This window comes from Giraffa tippelskirchi, chromosome 10 (genome assembly GCF_054371585.1).
Source record: "Giraffa tippelskirchi isolate mGirTip1 chromosome 10, T2T-mGirTip1v1.2.pri, whole genome shotgun sequence".
In the NCBI taxonomy this organism is placed as follows: domain Eukaryota; kingdom Metazoa; phylum Chordata; class Mammalia; order Artiodactyla; family Giraffidae; genus Giraffa; species Giraffa tippelskirchi.
In genome coordinates, this window is record NC_137284.1 from 144,442,353 (window position 1) to 144,461,246 (window position 18,894).

Below are 18,894 nucleotides of genomic sequence, written 5' to 3' on the forward strand. Positions count from 1 at the left end.
GGGAGGTTTCACGTAGCGGCACAGAAAGGGGTCTCAGAGGAAGCAGATGACACATTCACGTCGATTCACTGAGGGGAGTTTAATGAATGCATTATTTATAATAATGTGAGAGCAGTTAGGGCGCGTCCTAGGTGGCGCCAGTGGTAAAGAACATGCCTGTCAGGGCAGAAGATGCAAGAGATGTGAGTTGGATCCCTGGGTCAGAAATATCCCCTGCAGTAGGAAATGGCACCCCACGCCAGTATAGCTGGAAAATTCCATGGGCAGAGGAGCCTGGTGGACTACAGTCCAGGGGGCCCCAAATTGAAACTGAGGGAAGGTGTTGAAACATCCTGAAGTGAGCAACAAGAAGGTGTCACCACCTTTCTATTTGAGGTGGAAAGTGGAAGGAATCATTGTCAGAACCTCGGGAGAGCTCAAAGTGTAGGAGACCACAGACCCAAGAGAACCAACCTCTGCACCCTCAGGAAATAGCCTAGGTCACTCCTCTGTGATCTCTTGACTGTGCCTCCACTGACCAAAGCCAACCAAAAGCCAGATGGCAAAGAATCTGTTGCTATTTCCTATAAAGGTCAGTCTCCTGGTATTCGGAGCAGAATAGCAAACACCGGAGAGGGAAATCAAAGGGTTGAATAGAACAGATCCCCAAGAGCTGATACATTAGGTCAGGAGGATGCTGTGGAGTGGGAAGCTTTCCTCTGGTGGGATGGGGAAAATTTATGTTTCCTGTCCATCCTCATCCATCATAAGCTTGCTCTGGGTCTGTTTCCTGTTATCCACATGACACAGATATCTCACATGGCAGGCAGCAAAGAATTGTTACAAGCAGCTCTTCTATAGAGTTTCAACATGAAATCCCTGAGTCAAGGATTAAGGAGCAAGAATGAACAAAAAATAGGCCTCTAGGCTGCTTGAAGAGTACAGAAAAATAATTCTTCAATATAAAAACATTATTGTTTATAACTTGGGTTTTCGAAAATCCTGAGATTTGTGTAAATTCAAATTTTGATTAAATTTTGATTGAACTAATCCCAAACACTGTATTCATTAGCTGAGTAAATACGCTTTAGATTTTCTTATTCCTGACTTAGCCAGATATTGATCTGAACTGTCCAAAAGGCTTCTCAGTCTCTGAGTAGACATTAGACAGAGAAAAGTGTCCCAGTCATTTAATATGGTAGATTCTTTAATGTGATTTTTTTTCAGATTTTCTGCTCCTTCTGTTTTATGTTAATAGCTTTTAACATAAAAATATTGGAAATTAAAGAGTTACCAACCTCTTGTTATAATTCATGTTAATAAATACATGGCCACTGGATGGCTGGCCACGGAGACAAAGAGAGACCCAGTCAAAATTCTGTGCACATTATTAGTGGCTCAGCATACCATATTGAGAACAGCTTGTTTTCATAGAAGCCCTGCTTTATTCCTGGCCCTGTTGCCCATAATTATTGTAAATCAGGACTATTTCCTGCCTTCCTGCCCAAAATAGCAGGAAGCATCCAACTCTTTCAGCCCACTTTGCTCATGGGCACCACCTCTCTGCAGGGGTTAGGGTTCACTGCCAGGAATTTCAAAAGAGCTAACTCTGTTTTGGTTTCTTATCCAGAACTTCACTCGTGAGCAAAGAAATGAAGCAAGATCTGTAATATATCCAGGGATTTAGAGAAATGGCACCACTTCAGGCCTGGTTAATAGCTCCAAGCCACTGGCAAGATAGAGCCCTTGCTCTTTTCCAGATTCATCGTGGGATCAGTTCCAGGTATGAACTGGTGAGCCTGTGACTAATGGGAAACAACTGGAGAACTCTAGAGAGTGTCTTTTGAAGTATTAAGAGCAAAGAGAATGTTCACTGCCCTTTGGGATTCAATATAAAACTGCATCGAGCCTCCTCTCTGGGTCCATGCTACTTACTGGGGTCATGCCCAGCCAGAATACTGTTCATGGACTCTATGGCCCACATGTAACCTTTGATAGCCCCCAAGGTCACAGGCATCCCAGTGTCCAGTGCCCAGTGCCCAGAGTGGACAGCTACTACTTCTAATAGTTAACACTGTTATTTATTGTTTGCTTTTGGTTCTGGGCACAATACTAAACGCTCTGTATGCTCTTATCTCAATTACTCAACCCACTCCAGTATTCTTGCCTGGAAAATCCCGTAGACAGAGGAAGCCTACAGTCCATGGGGTCGCAAAGAGTTGGACACGACTGAGCAATTGAGCATGCGTGCATAACCCCACTAGCCATCACTGTTAACCTCACTGTACAAATGAGAATGCTGAGTTTTACAAAGATTAGGTCCTAAGGAAGGGAGCTAGGGCCCCAACTAGGAGGTGCTGTACCATCCAGTGCCAAGTGCCCCTGGGCCTGCACCTCAGAGGGGCCTCTGAGGGACACAGGACAGCACCGTGCAGGACCAAAAGGAGCGTCCTGGTCAGACCACCAAACACGATGGGCAGTCATCTCCAAAGAGGAGGCAGACATTGTTAATATAACTGAAAACCATGCTCTGGCATATAAGACACACTCCAAATTACCACTTTTGACCTTGGACAGGGACTCGGCCCTGACCTCTCATCCCTGTTTCTGCCCTTGTGAGAGGGACAGACGTCAAGAAACACTACTCTCCTATGTTTAACTTCTGCCTGAGAATCAGCCCTAAAAGAACTCAACTTCTGACTCTTGCCAGAGACAGTGTTCTGACTCTAGAATCACAGGGGCCCCCAAGTAAATAGTATGCTTTACTTCAAAGGCCACAGAAGCCCCAAATTGTACCATAGGAGCCAACCCCTCAAAAATCTCCTTCATCAGGGCTAATCCTTTCATGGGGCGCCCATTTCCTTTTACCCTAAATCTTGTGGTGGGAGCAATGTGGGGACCAAGGGCCTTAGGTGAGGTGACTATCCCCCTCCAGGTAGCAATGTCACCTCTTCTCTGTTTAAAATGAGTCCTTTTTCTTTGTTGTTAAACGACAGATAGGACATTAGTATTGCATTAAAATTCACTATTTAGGGGGCTTGTCTGGTGATCCAGTGGCTAAGACTCCCTACTCTCAATATAGGGGGCCCAGGTTCAATCCCTGGTCTGGGAACTAGCTCCCACATGCTGCAACTAAGAACATGCTGAAACTAAAAAGATCCTGCATGCCACAACGAAGACCTAGTGCAGTCAAATAAATATATAAATATTTAAAAATTAATAAATTTTAAAAATGAAATTCATGATGTAAGCACATTTGTACCTTTTATCCCATTTGACTCAGAATGTTGTGACCATCAGGGTGGCCATAGGGCCTAAGGCACAGGTTTAGTTGGTCCCAGCAGGATAATTTGAGAAGTATAAAAACACACCAGCTATTTTAAAAGTGCTCGACAATTTTCCCTTATTTCCTCATGCATTTATTTTCATTTCTATTTATTAAGTGTTTCACAGGTGTCAGCTACGGTGCTAGAGACCAGAGACAGAGGGCAAAACACAGCATAGTACCTGCCCTCAAGGAAACCACAACCTGGTAGAGGAAACTCACAAATAAGCCAGCAATGATACAGAGGATATGGAAGTAATATGGAAACAAACAAATAAGGATCTCCCTCTTCTTGGGAGACAGGGTGAGTTGGGGAAGGTGTTTCAGAGACAGTAAAGCCTGGCGGGTCCTAGAAGGGATGAGCAGGCATGAGCATTAGATGCTCTGATGGCACAAACAAGCAGACACGAGGGGCTGGCAGGCCTGCTCCATACAGCAGGTCTCCTGATCAATAAGGAAGGACTAGGGGGGGTTGGGAGGAGGCATGGCAGCCCACTCCAGTATTCTTGCCTAGAGGATCCCCATGGACAGAGGAACCTGGTGGACTACAGTCCATGGGGGTCGCAAAGAGTCGGACACGACTGAGCAACTAAGCCCAACACAGCACACACATGGGGGTTGCGAGAAGGGCACAGCATTAAGAGCATGCAGGCAAGTCTTCTCTGTGTCTCAGATTATCTTTACAGGGCTTTCACTTTTTCCTGAATTCATCAGTTCAACCCCATGGCATCATAACTCCGATTCCTGAGCAGTACCTTGACCAGCTAAAGGATCCACTTTCCAACTTCTATTTTGAATATAGTACAAAATTTGTCTAACCTATTCCTGCCATGTTCTTAGGTATCAGTCCTTTCATAATTTAATCCTTCCACCTGTACCTTAAAGTGAATTATCGCTTGCTCCCCATTTTTAATGTTGTATAAACAGCCACTTCAAGGATATTTTGGATAATTGCAAAGGAGGCAGCAGGCTGAGGTTCTAGAGAGAGAAAATATAAAAGGTGTTGTAATGGATATGCTAAAAATGTTGTTTCTGCAATCAACATCATCATACAGCTAGAGTTTCCTAAACAATATCCTAAAGATGAACAAAATGTGTCAGAGGGAGAAATGAACCAAGGCAGTTTGGGAAATAAGAGTTGACAGGTGAAAGTAAAGCACTGCTGTAGATAAAGACAGACATGGGAAAGAAAGCAGAAGGATAATCATCATGTTATCCTCACATAACAACTGGACTGGATGTTTAAAAGGGAGAGAAAGTGTGAACATTTTGATCAATTCTACCTGAATAGAAGGGTCCTGAATTTCTCTGAGGATGCCAAAAGTGGCTGAGAATTATGTAGGTAAAATCGACGGAAATGTACAACACGCCTACTCGGTGCAGAACACCATGTGTAACAGGAGTTTAAATGTTGGATTCTCACGGACAAGGACCAATGATCTCCCTTGACAGGTGCAGAATAAGCAGAATTCCAGGAATTCAGATTAAACCAGGCAAACATGAAAGCTATTTTCTTTTTCTTTGAACTCAGCATGGTTTTTTAAGTTAACATCATCATTTAAAAATTTATCTTAGCAGTTGAAGATCAAGACCTAACAAAGCAGAGGTAACCTAAAACACTTTACTCTTGATAGTCAAAAATCCAGGATAAGAATCACAGTGTTTATATAGGTTCCTTAAAAGTTCTGGTAATTTATTTTATTTCCTGGGTTTTCACATAACACATCTTAAAAGGCACTCTTTTTAGAAATAAAATTATAAAAGTCATTTCTGTGCAAAATAAAAATTATACAGAGATTTTAAGAGAAGTCAGTATAGGGACTTCCTTGTTGGTCCAGCAGTTAAGATGCCATGCTTCCACTGCAGGGAGTGCAGTTCAATCCTTGGCTGGGAAACTAAGATCCTGCATTAAAGAATTTTTTAAAAACATTTTTAACGGAGGTCAGCATAGTAAAGAAAGAAAGTAAAGCCTAAACGGTCCCTACGTGTATTCAGTAATTTATTATTTATGAAGAAAATTGTGCAAATTTCTTATTTGATCCCAACAATTTTGTGAAGCAAGGGGGGCAATCTGTATTATCCCCATCCTCCAGAAGTGAAGCCTAGTTCTCAGAGAAGCTAAATGTCATGAAGAAGCTGACACGTGGATAAAGAAGTTGTGGTACATATACACAATGGAATATTATTCAGTTATTAAAAAAGGAACACATTTGACCCAGTTCTAATAAGGTGGGTGAACCTGGAGCCTATTATACAGACTGAAGTAAGTCAGAAAGAGAAAAACAAATATCATATATTCATGTATTTATATGGAATCTAGAAAGAGGATACTGATGAACCTATTTGCAAGGTAGCAATGAAGACACAGACATAGAGGACAGACTTGTGGACACAGTGAGGGAAGGAGAGGGTGGGATGCATTGATGAGTTAGCACTGAAACATATGCATTACCATGTGTAAAACAGATAGCCAGTGGGAGTTTGCTATATGATGCAGGGAGTTCAAACCTGGTGCCCTGGGACAACCTAGAGGGGTGGGATGAGGTGGGAAAGAGAAGGGAGGCTCAGGAGGGAGGGAACATATGTATACCTGTGGCTGATTCATGTTGATGTATGGCAGAAACCAACACCATGTTGTAAAGCAATTATCGTCCAATGAAAAATAAATATTTTTTTTAAAAGGAGTTAACACAGATAGTAAGAAACAAAGCAGAGGCAATATAACAGGTCTCCTGACCTTAGTTACCAAATGGCGGGAATGTTGTCGTGTAGTCATAATATTTAACAAATAGGAAGAATTCTGTTGCTTTTAAAATTAAAAATTTCTAGCCATCAGATGAAATTCAGTGAAAAAAATTCAGAGTGGACTAGATAAAACGACATGAAAGTATGAAACTGTTAGTCACTCAGTCGCATCTGACTCTGCGACCCCATGGACTGCAGCCCGCCAGGCTCCTCTGTCCCTGGGATTCTCCAGGCAAGAACACTGGAGTGGGTAGCCATTCCCTTCTCCAGGGGATCTTCCTGACCCAGGGGTTGAACCCATGTCTCTTGTGTCTCCTGCATTGCAGGGAGATTCTTTACTGTCTGAGCCAGAAAGAAGAATGGAAATCAAAAATGGATGCAAGCAAGTGTTATTTACCACCAACAATGCCGAATATCACAGGAAGTTTTACTGGATCATTAGCACCCTCCCCCTCACATCACTTCTGGGTATGATCTCCAGATAAGGAATTTCAAAAGGTATTCAATACTGCGGTCACTGTCATTGATATGAAATTTTGTTAGGAAGAATGCAACAGTGGACTCCAACTTACACTTACTTGGTGTTTTAAAATTTTAACCCATTTCCATTGAATTATTCATTTTATTTTCTTGGTAGGTGGTTGGAACATATAGCATGAGCTATTTAATGGTAGGACACAGTTGCATAAATATCTCAAAATAACTCAAAAAGTTTATCAGTTCTGCTCTGCTCTCCCTGCTTTCAATGTAAACTGTATACAATTTAGCTTCTTCATAAAACAATGGCTATTACTTATATGGCCTCAAAGAGAAAGCACTTGATGTTCATGTTTATTCATTGTATAGTATTTATTGTAATCATATCAATAAGGCACTGTTTCTATGGGCCAGCTGCATGAGACATGGAAATAGCTTTGTTTCATAACACTCTCTTTGTATTTTTTGGTTGTTGTTATAATGGAATTTTGTTGTTTATGGCTCTGAATTCTACTAAGTGCTTCAGACTTGAAGAGTTTGATTGCAAGACTTATTCCTTTACCTTCCCTGTGCTATGACAGTAGTTTACAAAACAAGTTGTATATCAGAGTCATCAATTACGAAGCCCAGGAAGAGTTTTTAAGTTTCCCAAGTGATTCTGATGAGCTGCCAGATTTTTAAATGGCTGTTTTATGGAACATCTTTTTATTTTATTGTAGACTTAGGTTAAATGGTTATATTTTGATAATTCCATCTGATTATTATTGTATTATTAGAATGAAAACCTTTTCCCAGGCAAAACTAAAGCCCAGTCACATGAAAACTTCTCTTAGGATGACTCTCAATTTGTAGTAAGATCATTTGATATAAACCAAGTAATTGTGTATGGAAATAATGAATGTTACCAAAGAGAATTTAAGAATTTTTTGTCATCTTTACATCATCTTTACATCATCTTTTTCCATGATCATATATTACTTAAGTGTTACAATATTACTTAAGTGACAATAAATTTAACATGTAGCATTACCCCTCACCCCCAAAAAGCTTTGATGTTGCACAGCAGTTTACACTTAAGTAATAGCTGATCATGTAGAAAGTACTTAAGATGACAAAAAGTTCATGAATTCCCTTTGTTTAACATTCATTATTTCCATATACAATTACTAAATAATGCTGAGGTTAGTGCTATGGGCCTAAAGATGAACAGAATGGAGTTCCAGCTCTTAAAAATTCAGTGGGAAAATTACAATTTCATCCTGCTATTAATCTGTTCCTCATCACATTTTTATTGGGAGGGTGTTAAAATAGTATGTATGAGTGAAAAACCAAGCAAATATCCCTCATTGAACTACATCTATAGAATTTCTTATAGTTTATCCAAATGACAATCACTAAGACCCTAAAACAGATAAACTTAAGTGCATATGAAATGCCCAGTAGGGCCATAAAAGACCTTTTGAATGCTAGTCTTACAAAAGTTTCTAGGAAGTGACAGTAAATTTTACATGTAGTATCACCCCTCACTCACCAAAATCTTTGATGTTGCTCAACAGTTTGCCACCTAATTAAATGGTTTTAAATAAAGTTGTCTCAAGGTAGGAAGGCTGTAATCTGTGTACAGGCTGCACAATATATTCCAGGTCCACCCCTTAAGAAGATACAGAGACAGATACAAAGCATAATGACTCCCACATGGAGTCACCAAACACTGTCTTCAAAACACTGCAAATCATGTTAACTGACCCCAGGGTTTGCATTCCTCCCCTTCTCTCTGATCTTTACCCCCCCTTTTTTCACCTCTCTCCCTTTGCTTTGAGGCTTCTGACAGCCAAGTATTTGCACAGTTACTTTGGGTGACAATATGTTATCCCCAGTGGAAATCAGGAGCTTTCATTCAAAAGGTGGCCACTCTTGACCTCTGACCCCGGTGCCTCCCACCCTGCTGCTCCCCTGCATTTTCTGTCTCCATGGATCTGAACAGTCAAGTGGAAAAATGGGAGCAGGCAAAGTCTATAGCTATTCATAGACCAGCCCACTCCCCTTTGCTGCCCTACCCCCAAAAAGGAGAGAAAGATGAATGAAACTCATTCATCAATAAGCAGGAGATGAAGAAGAAAGCCCTATTGGCTGAAAAGCAAGCCGAGAAGCAGAGAGGGTGAAAGAGAAGAAGTGCCAGGAAAGAAATGGAGAGGAGTAAGGGGCTGGTGTGGGGAGGCAAGTTGTGAGTTCATGAAAATGAAAACCCAGGGGCTGAAGAGCCACACTCCACGTTTCCCAAATCGAGTTATTTATAAGGGGCCAACTGTCTCAAAAATGAATGCCTATCACTTGTGCCACACCTTCTTAAAGAAGAACGCAGCTAAAAAAGAACAAAAGGGAGAAGGCCTGAGCCTCTGGGACTTTTATTTCTTGAAACATCTTGATGGACCCTCTGGGAGCCAGGACACACAACAACTGAGACACCTGCTCACAGAGTTAAGAACTGAGAACTTAAAATCTACACTCATCCAGAGGAAATACTTTTATGTGTCAGCAAGTGACACCAGATATATTATCTGTTACACATAGAGTCGATCTTTATTTCAACGGTCTTGGCTCAACGTCGATTGCAATCTGACGTCTGCAATCTAAGAAAGTGGCCCGATTCAGACTGGCCAATGGCCTCTCAGTCAATCAACCTGGTCACAGCATAAATTCAGATCAATCTAAAGACTAGATAAGAGTTCAGTAATTCTGCAGCATTCACCATATTTCCTCCTCCCCCTCACAAGTTGTAAACATGTAATAATTTATTAATCATCCATCTGAAAACTTGTTTGGTTTTTTTCCATATGCATGCCATCTCTGAGATTAACACTCCAAAGTAAAAAGTTTTCATTTTATGTGAATCCAAGGCAACAACACACGCATTTGGATTAAAAAAAAAAAAGACCAAGAATATGTTTCTGTGTTCCATTCCTCTTCCACCAGTGGGACATCACCTGCACCCCTGTAGCTTGGTAAGAACTGCATTCACAGCAATGGGGTCACCTACTTGCTGACATAGTTCAGTTACTTTCAAATAAAGTCGAAAACAATTTTGCCAGAAAATTTGGCGTTAGTCCTAAATAATTGTTGCATGTTTCCTAGCTTTTTCATCTGTCAGTGATACTCTTCTGACCGTCAACATTTCCTAGCACTTAGGTTTTGAACATAAGAATATGCTTGAAGGAGGTCATGTGTTACGATTGGACAAAAATAAAGACGAGGCCAATAGGAACATTGGCAAATTCACATGAGCTCAAGTCATCAAGTGGAAATCTCGAGAATTTCAAGTGTACATTACCACCATCACGGGCAAAGCCCTTGAGCATCTCACACAAAATGGGACTGGAGATGAGTGTGGAAGAATCTCTCATGGAAGAAGCCATCAGGGATGCTACTGTCAGAGTTCTAAGCAGGACACAGACTAACCTGCAGCTAATGCTCCTGTCATGACTGCCTCCCTGCGTGGCTCCCTTACCTCCTCCCTTACAATTCTACAGATTCTCATGAAAAGCCCTGAAATGGGGACTAGAATGCAGAGGCAAAGTGGATTCAGCTCCTTTTTGGGCCTCTGCCAGATTCTCATTAGGTCCTGGACATGTGAGCCAATGCTGATTTCCATGGCTGATCTACCCTAAATCTGCCCTTCCTGAAACACTAGCCTTTGTCCTTCCAGTCACCGTCTCTAAATGGGGATTTGGGTGAGAGCAGTACCAAAGGGACCGTCATTATACACCCATTATTATGAAATTGATGGCCTCTAAGTCTTTCTGGCTGAAAGCTCTGACAGGCTGAGATCACACTGGATTGTAGAATCATTGCTTTCCCTGCTAAATCGGGTTACAAATGAGAACTAGAGTGGGAGGGAGGGTGAGCAGGAGGATAAAGGAAGAATGTTTTTCCTCAAATTCACCTCACTTCATGCTGGAGTGAGAGGCCATCCATACTCACGAAAGGCTAATTATATAAATCAGATGCCCTGGCTGGGTTTCCAACCTCCTGGGAGCTGGGAGAGCTTGGAATAAATGAGGTCTTCTGCAAAATGAAAGAAACCCTTTGAAAAAATGCCAAAACCAATGGTTATACAGCTTAACTCACAATTTTTTTATAGAAACAGAAAAATCTGGACCAAGGATAACAAAAATAGCCGAGTTTTCATCTTCTAGCAGATTTGGAAATGTTCTCTGAATTTATTTACCTCCTTGCTAGGATCTACTTGTCTTTACTTTGCATCGCTAAATATGACAACTCCCAAGATGTTCAGATGTCTAAATTCATCTTCAAAATAAAAGCTGACTTTTGTTCTAGGAAGATCAGATTTGTGTTAGGATACCATGATAAAAAGCCACTGCTCAAGCAGCAGAGCTAACTAAGGAAAGAAAAATCACATCATTAAAGGAACAGGGATCTACACCTTTTGTTCTGGCTTTGCCACTTGCAAACATGCAATCTTGCACAATCACTTCAATTGTCAAGGCTTCAGAGTCATATGAAAATAACTGAATTGATGTACACTTGCACCATTTGGTCTATGACACTAATTTTCCACACATGCCACAAATAGTCGATACTCAGAAGGTATCACCAGCTGTCAATGGTGGATATGCCACTTACTTAGAATATGAGTGTTAAAGTTTGGGCATTTGGTGGATGCGTTCACGAAGTGAAAGTCTCTCAGTTGTGTCCGACTCTTTGCAACCCCATGGACTATACAGTCCATGGAATTCTCCAGGCCAGAATACTGGAGTGGGTAGCATTTCCCTTCTCCAGGGGATCTTCCCAACCCAGGGATCAAACCCAGGTCTCCCGCATTGAGGGTGGATTTTTTACCATCTGAGCCACAAGGGAAGTCCAAGAATACTGGAATGGGTAGCCTAGCCCTTCTTCAGTGGATTGAACCAGGGTCTCCTGCATTGCAGGTGGATTCTTTACCAACTGAGCTATCAGGAAAGCCCAGCTCATGAAAGTTCTTTCTTATTCTTGTCCCAAGTCACTGATACTGCCTCCTGCTGGATCCGCTGAAGCATAGCATCTGAGAGCAATTTAATTCCTGACAATGTAAGTTCCTTTTAAGGGCAGGACAGGAAAGGTACCTGGAAATTCTCAAACCTGGTACCTGGAAATCATTCAATACTTGCCTATTAGAATAAATCATTATGTAAGTGTTTGAATGTTTGAAGTGAAGTGAAGTGAAAGTGTTAGTCTCTCAGTCATATCTGACTCTTTGTGACCCCACAGACAGAGGAGCCTGGCGGGCTACAGGCAAGAATACTGGTGTAGGTAGCCATTCCCTTCTCCAGGGGATCTTCCTGACCCAGGGATCAAACCCAAGTCTCATGCATTGCAGGCGAATTCTTTACCATCTGAGCCACCAGGGAAGATGGTATGGATGGGGAGGCCACTTAAATATTTTTAAAGAATGCTTCTAACTGGATGGAGAGCTGAATTATTCATACTGATTTTTCTTTCTGAACAATTCATTTTTTCTAATTTTTCTTTCTGACCAGACCAACATTAAAATTCATTCTTGCCTGTTTAAGAACTCAGACTAAACATACAGGCATAAGTTGTCAAAATCATAGTTATCCAGAGATGGAACATATTACTGAGGCCATCTGGTCTTCCTCCTTTTAGTTTTCAGAGGTAAGAGGCTAAAATAAATGAGATGAAATGTCTTGTTCAGAGTCATACAGTCAAAACATGACCACAGTGGAACTGAAGCCAAACCCATATTTTAGGAAACCTAAGCCAATGGTCTTTCTATCATGTCCCATCCTGATTAAGTTTCTCTTATTTGAACACATACACACAATATTTTTTATATATATATATACACTTAATATATGTATATATGTAAGATCTGCTGTGTTCTTCGTGAGAAACAGCTTCAGCTGCTCATGGAACCTCTAAGCTATCTAGGATTATGTTTTCTGCCCTCTTTTCCCCAAAAGAAAGCATTACAAGATCCCTACTGAGGGACATACATAGATTTCAGTAATCCTACTCCCTCTAACTTGCTTTTCTTACAAACTGTAAAATCTTTAGTCTGGGGTGAAGGAAGAACCATCTCCTACTGAACCAATTCATCATTTGTTGTTATAATTTTATGCCCTGAGTCCCCTTGGCTTTGGAGGCCCCCAAACTGGTCACTACTCAAAAGTTATAAATTTTGTGCTCTTTTTCCTATGATCTGCACTAGGCATTCTCTCTTGAGGGCTGCATTACAGTTTTGTCTAGCTACTCAAAGGAAGAAGGGATATAGGGAAACTGGACTTACTAGTCGGGGAAAAGAACAGCACAGAACGAATTCTTCTATTTCATATCATTATTTCATAAAAATACATGCATACTTTTACACAGTCCTACATCCTACCTGTGGTGATTAGATTCTCAAATCAACTAACTAAAATCTATTAAAACCCTTAGAAAGCTTAGCTATCTGCCTTCTTTCCTTTCCATGGTCAGTTATGCCAGACTGCTGGCGAGTTTGGAGTTCAGAGCTTAGTAAGGCAAATTTTTATTGAAGATATCACAATAGGGATATCACTGGAGTGATCTAATCATCATCACAGTCTATATTCTAAAACGTGCGTGCTAAGTCACTCAGTCATGTCCGACTCTTTGTGACCCCATGGTCTGTAGCCTGTTAAACTCCTCTGTCCATGAGATTCTCCAGGCAAGAATACTGGAGTGGGTTGCCATGCCCTCCTCCAGGGGATCTTCCCCACCCAAGTATCAAACTCATGCCTCTTACATCTAACCACTAGTGCCACTGAAGCCCATATCCTAACATAGGAGAGGATTAAAATCTTTGCAGAAAAGAGAATGACCATGGATAAGATGCCCCTGACCCAAACTCCATCTTGCCATCTCTCTCGAGGACACTCCCCAAGTTCCATGGAACTTAGACACTATTCTAGGAATTGTGAACATTAGGGAAGAATAAGGTTTGAATCAACTGACTAACTCTAAATTTACAGGATTACCCTGAATTGTCTGAGATTGATATTTTGCCACCTAAGAAGCTCGAATGGAGATTGTTACCTCTAGACCTGAGAGGATGATCTATCCTATCAATTCAGATGGCCTGATGAAGTTGGGACTAAAAGATAAAATAAGAGGATGGGATCCAAAATAGACATTGAAATGACTCCTAAAGCAGAGTATAGAGGGAGAGCTGGATAGAGTTTTTCTGTGAAACTGGGTGGTTGGGATGCCTGAGGAAATGGGTTTATATAATCCATTAGCCACTTCATACATAGGTAGAAAGACTTGATTTTAAAATATAGGTGGCAATTCTGAAGCTCTAAGTAATCCATTAAAACTACCAGACACTGCCAACATGGGGGGAAGTGTGATGTTTTCAAGTTTGAAGGACAGGATATTAATTATTGTCTATTTTTGGTGCCAGTAGTTTTCAAAGCCAATTTTAAAATTATACAGTTGTAATCATTCTCCAGTGGAAAATGAATATAAAGTAGGGTGTGCAACAATGAGGCAGCCACATGAATCCATCCATTTCTCTTTGAGGAGTCTCTGCAGCACACATTACCTAGGACAGTTTTACTTGCTCTTCTACCAATGAGAGAAATCAGGGTAAATGAGACAGGGCCAGACGGTGAGAGGTCTATTAAAATGAGAAATGCAAGATGCTTGAAGATAAACTTTGCCTGGCTTGACATCTTGTCTGGGTGGTTTGTTCGCTTTCTTTGCCTGATGCTTAGCTGCGATCTCTACAGTTTCTGAGCCACATTCTGTATCTCAACTTTCAAATTCAGTTTACATACCACCTACCTTTTGGAGGACTGTTGTTATTTATGTTTTAAACTACTTCCCTATCCCTCCCCCATATTTAATGAAAAATATGGGGCTGTAAACACAGGGGAGATTGTTAACCTCTGGTCCAAGGGCAGACAAAAAAGGTGGAAAGCTAGAAAATTATATTTGTTTTTTTAATAAAAATTTTAAAATATTGAATTTTAATTAGACCCATACTCTTACTATAAAACAAATGTGTAAAACATGAATTATGGAGTAAAGGAATTAGTTAATACTAAAACTAATTTACTTAATTTTTATCTACCTCACAAGATTGTTCTGAGGATCAAATGAAAAATCAAAGATTGAACATAATAAAAATGCTAAAATAATTTTGTGCTACGGTTTATGTTATTTATACTAGGATATTGTTACCAAATGCTTCTAGGTAGTTTAATAACTCTCTCTTTCTCCCTTTTGGTTGTCCATCTCTCACCCATCCTGTGGAAGCCCAGAGTCCTCCTGGTTACACTTACTCCCACCTAGGTCTCCAAAGAGACTTCTTCAGAGTCATTTGACCTGTCTACCTCCCAGTTTCTATCACATATTGTCTTGTTCAGCACCCACCCCAACCCTCTTCCAAAGTTGCAACAAATGAAAGGCAAAAAGCAGAAAGAGTAACAAAACTGAACAATTTTTTTAAGAAAATTATATTTCCCAGCCCATCTTAGAGCTGTTTTGTGGCAAAGGCAGAAACTCCTATAGTGACCCAGCTCTGGGGTGTGTTTTGAAGAGTCACTCCCAGAAGTTCAACCTAGAATCCATTTCTTCAGCTTTCTCAATAACTCTGGGAAGTATCTCTTTCCCTTAATCAACATCTCACTGCTTAAACTATACAGAGGGGATTTTGTTGTTTGCAACTAAAAAAAAAGTTGACTTAAACTCACGCTTTCCCTTGTCAAATTCTGCTCTCAGCCCATCCTTCCATAACTGACAAAGGATGAGATAAATTCTTACTAAGATTTTGTATTTCAATTCATACATGAGTAACTATTCTGAAAATTCATAAGAACAGTATAAATCTTACCTCTATCTATCCATCTATCTATCTACCTCCAAAGAGATTGAAATCTAGTATATTATAGCTATCCTATTTGTTGGATTGAGAAGCTTTATTTAATCCACTTAGGAACCCAATGAGAACTCATATCCTCTTGGAACATAACCTCTTTTCAGCACTGGATGTTCAGTATGCACAGTCTTACTGGACTGGTAGAGATGTACATTTATTATTCAGCCTCTTTAATTTAGCTGCTGAGAATCACATTAGGAAGGCAGAAGAAAGTATCTGTTTTGGAGTCATTTAAGGAGAGCATTAAGCTATGCCACAAAGCCAGAATTTTCAGAAGGCTGCATGATACCCTAAAGATAGTATCCCAAGACAAGCCCACACTCTAGAATAGGGTTTGCACTGGGTCCTCTGTTAATTAAAGCAGGTTCAGCAGTATCATGACTCATTATTCTTTTCTGTATTTACTGACCTACTTTGTTCCATGTTTTAGGGCATACAGTAGAGATGAGAGCCACCATTGAGGAACCCACTGTGGACGGAAGACACACATGTAGAGATATTAATAGCACAATGCAAAGCTGGCATTGTAGAAGTAAAAAGTGCTGTAAGAATACAGACTCTGTCTCAGAAGATTTGATAGGCTTAGAAGTCAAGGAAAATTATATATTCTTGAAGTGTGTCTACATTCTGCCTATTTGTATGTTCTCTTAGGTCCAAACCCATATGCTGCTTTGGGATACTTCATGATTCCTCTGTGTTTCATTCAGTTACCTAGTTAATAACTTTATACATAGTTAGCCAATATGTATACTCATTCTCTCTGTTAAAATAATCGGTGTGTTGTTTTATCTTGTGGCTAGTCCTGATTGATCCAGAAACTGACAGCAGGTGTGAGATCAGGAATCAGAACCTCATAGATGGCATTTAGGAACTGGTTTGGTTGTGTCCTTAGGTCTGAACACAGTGATGGGCTCCATGCCAATGGAAAATAGGATGCTAGTAATTATGCAATGCAACAGCATCCCAATCAATCAAAGGAACACCTGTGGTTGACTGTGATAAAGTGCCTACTGAAGAACATGCCTTGAGAGCCAAGACGGCTGATGCCCTTGACCACTGCAGCAGCTAGGATAACTATGGTGTGGGCTGGATTCTTCCGCTTACTCTGCAGTGATTGGAGAAAGAAGGGACGAGCTCAAGTCTAAATTTTTATCACAAATCACAGAAGAGAAGTTAAGTGGCAACCCTTAAGAGATAAAGAGAATCTCTTACCTCTTGTAACCCCTCAGCTGACATCACTGAAAATCAAACGCAACGTTTAACGTAATGGTGTGCGCTACAGAATGACAAACTACGTTGAAGCCACAACTTTAGTTGTGGGTCTCTAGTGTGTCTAGTGTGCAAGTCAGGACATCGGGAGGTAGAGTTCCTAAAATTTGAAAAGGAGAGATCTAGCTGGACTCAGATAAAACCCAGGTACTTAAACCCCTGAGTTACTCTAAATTTCCCTTTAGTAACCATTGCGCGCATGTGTGCGCGGTAACTCACTTCAGTCGTGTCCGACTCTGTGCGACCCTATGAACTGTAGCCTACCAGGCTCCGCTGTCCATGAGATTTTCCAGACAAGAATACTGGAGTGGCTTGCCATGCCCTCCTCCAGGCGATCTTCCCGACCCAGGGATCGAACCCGTGTTTCTTACATCTCCTGCATCAGCAAGCAGGTTCTTTACCACTTAGCACCACCTGACAGCCTAACCCGGAGCCAACTAGAAAAACAGATATGTGTCTGCAGCGTCCTGACTCCAGCACCACTGGGTAGTGTGTGGAAGAGTGGGTTTGGAGCTGAGACAGTGTGAGAGGTGAGAGGTAGACAATGTACCAGCAAGACTCAGTTACGCAGTTCTGTGACCCTAAGTCTCTGGCTTTGTCTCTGCATTTGCATATTAAAAAGAAAATGGTGGACTAGAATGGTAGTTTAGTTCCACTTTCGTTTTGAGTAACAAAAACCTCTGATCAAATAAGGCGATGTATAAAACTCAATTACATAAAACATATAAAAATAAGTTGCTCTTATTATATCTTGTACCCAGCTGGGGGACTTCCCCTTGCCCACCCTGAGCCTCCACCCTGAGCTACCTCTTCAGGGCTCTAAGGCTCTACTGAATGCAGTCAGTAAAGCTCTCAAAAGGATCATCTCTCAAGATCCTTCTGGCTCTAAAGGAAACCAATTCTGAGATTCTCTCTTCATGTCTAAAGTATCTTGTTCTGAAAGCACAGTCCTTCAACCAGCAGCATCACATCACCGGAGACTCAGCAGAAATTAACACATGTCAAGGCTGCTTGGGCTCATGTCTCAGTCCCCCCACTCCCTCACTGTGCACCTCGGTAGCAAAGTGCTGACCCTCTGCTCTCATGTCCACCCCTGGAATTTCCATCTCGAGGGCCTCCTTCGTAGTAAGGGAACTCAAATAACATAAGAAAATCCTTGGGACGACAAACAAGTCATGTTTCCGAGAAATTCAGAGTGAAGCATTTTCCATAAGTACATGCCAAGTGACCCAATGGAAGAAAACTTTATAACAACAGGCCAAGGTTGCCTCACATTAATAAGAGAGGCCTCCTGCCTTTTAAACAGGAGTGGGCTGATTTCAAAAATGAGCAATGGCAGATACCAAAGGATCGAGAGGGCCCAAAACAGAGTGGAAAGCACTTTCCTTGCTGTAGAAACTAGCCGGAAATTCAGCAAGAACAATAAGCAGAGGTACTAAAGGCCCCCCAGGGAGGGTGTGGGGTCTCAGAATGGCTTCCCAAAGCATCACCTTTCCTACAAATGAGCCAGCTGCTAGATTTGGTAAACATCATAAATCTCTAAGAACAGGGCTTGCACTCATGAGGTAACCCAGGTGTTCGACCATGGAGGATGTTGAAATATGCAAGGCCAGCACTGCCTGTGCCAAATGGGTCACGGCTGCCCCTCTGGGCGCGAGTTTCCCAGGCCCCTTGGTGGAACTGCTCACAATTAACTGCTTTGTCTGTCACCAAGCCTGCCTCTCTGTTGGACATGGGGTTCCTCTCAGGTTGGTGGTCTCTCTCTCTCTCTCTGTCTCCGCGTCTCTCTTTCTTATTGCCACGCATGCATAGCAATCTTAATCAGAAATCACATCAGTTACCTAAAAGCCTTTCTGAGACTGTGTTAGCGAATCCATCACTTAGGATGTCAGGCTTGATGAAAAGAGGCCCTGGGTGAGTGGGGGAGAGACCAGGGGACTGGGAAGGCGGACGCAGGCTCCGGGCCTCTTCCTCCTGGTACTGATCTCTGGTTCTCACATGCTTTTGTCATCCCAGCCTCGAGTATATTCAGCTCTTGGATCAGAATGTGATTTTTAGATTTCTTCCCATGTGGTTATGGAGAATATCATGTAAGTCTGAAGATCAAGAATTTGATAAACATACAAGCACCTCTAGCATCATAATTTCTTCTTTCAACTTTCTAACTGAGCAGTGGGCGTGA

The 18,894-nt window shown here is 41.4% G+C and overlaps 1 protein-coding gene and 1 long non-coding RNA gene across 5 annotated transcripts in view; one reads left to right on the top strand and one right to left on the bottom strand.

Annotated features, from left to right (window-relative positions):
• The window catches only part of LOC145523205 (uncharacterized), a 184,275-nt gene extending 177,412 nt beyond the window's left edge, over positions 1 to 6,863 (top strand). The window contains exons 17-19 of the long non-coding RNA XR_014066420.1: positions 1,610 to 1,762; positions 3,423 to 3,608; positions 6,376 to 6,863. This is a non-coding gene — a long non-coding RNA (uncharacterized LOC145523205). The remainder of the gene's footprint in view (positions 1 to 1,609; positions 1,763 to 3,422; positions 3,609 to 6,375) is intronic.
• PTN (pleiotrophin) overlaps positions 1 to 18,894 on the bottom strand; it is a 105,839-nt gene that overhangs the window by 62,423 nt on the left and 24,522 nt on the right. The window lies entirely within an intron of this gene.